This window comes from Muntiacus reevesi, chromosome 3 (genome assembly GCF_963930625.1).
Source record: "Muntiacus reevesi chromosome 3, mMunRee1.1, whole genome shotgun sequence".
Lineage (NCBI taxonomy): Eukaryota > Metazoa > Chordata > Mammalia > Artiodactyla > Cervidae > Muntiacus > Muntiacus reevesi.
In genome coordinates this window covers 24,175,845-24,176,769 of record NC_089251.1, presented here as the reverse complement: position 1 = coordinate 24,176,769, position 925 = coordinate 24,175,845, and the positions used below count along the sequence as shown (strand labels likewise).

Below are 925 nucleotides of genomic sequence, written 5' to 3'. Positions count from 1 at the left end.
TTCCTTCTCCCGCAATACTCTATGGAAGGCTGCTAATTGCCAGTGGTTCTTTGGGACCTTCCTCCATAGTAGCCCCAACGATGAGGGAGTGATCCCAGGTGACATGGAAGAAAAGAGAAAGAAAATGTATTCCTCTCATTATAGGCAAAACCTATGCATCGTTTAATTCAAAATATTTTTATAGCAACAATCACCATGTACAGTCTTTAGAAAGGCACCAGAGAATGCTTGCTTATTTAAATTGAAGGGAACTGAACTGAAACCATGATGCCTTTGTAGGTTATCTAAATGGAAGTGGAGATGTATATTCATTGCTTTACATAAATATAATTTTAAACATTTCTCAAGATAAATTCCTAGTGCATTTCTGGTCCCAGAATAAGGGAGCAGAAGGCAAGTGTGAGGTTGAATTATATGAGTTTTCAGGACTCCACCAACTATAGGTGAGGAATTTGAATTTCTGTGCAGGTTGCCTCTACCTATGAAAGTCTCTGGCTATTTTTTGCTGTTGGTGTTGTTTAGTCGCTACATCGTGTCCAACTCTTGTGACCCCACAGATGTAGCCCTCCAGGCTCCTCTGTCCATGGGATTTCCCAGGCAAGAATACTGGTGTGGGTTGTCATTTCCATCTCCAGGGGAACTTCCTAGACCAGGGATTGAACCTGGGTCTCCTGCTTGGCAGGCAGATTCTTTATCACTGAGCCACCTGGGAAGATCTTAGCTATTTTTGCCTTCCTTTTCTCTGTGATTTTTGCTTTCATGGACCACAGAAACCAGTATCCTTCAGAAAGACAAAATGTCTCTCTCCTTTTGAAAGTTTTCGGCTTCAGACCATATACTGGGCCAACTCCAAATGCATAGTCAAGCCATACTTATGGGTAAAACTCTAAAACTGGTGAAGTTGAGTTGCCTTTGAGTTGCCTAA

At 41.8% G+C, this 925-nt stretch overlaps 1 non-coding gene across 1 annotated transcript; it reads right to left on the bottom strand.

Annotated features, from left to right (window-relative positions):
* Window positions 1-641: 641 nt before the first annotated feature.
* Window positions 642-712, bottom strand: TRNAG-GCC (transfer RNA glycine (anticodon GCC)). Its single transcript has one exon. It is a non-coding gene; the product is annotated as a tRNA-Gly (tRNA).
* Between the last annotated feature and the right edge of the window lie 213 nt (window positions 713-925).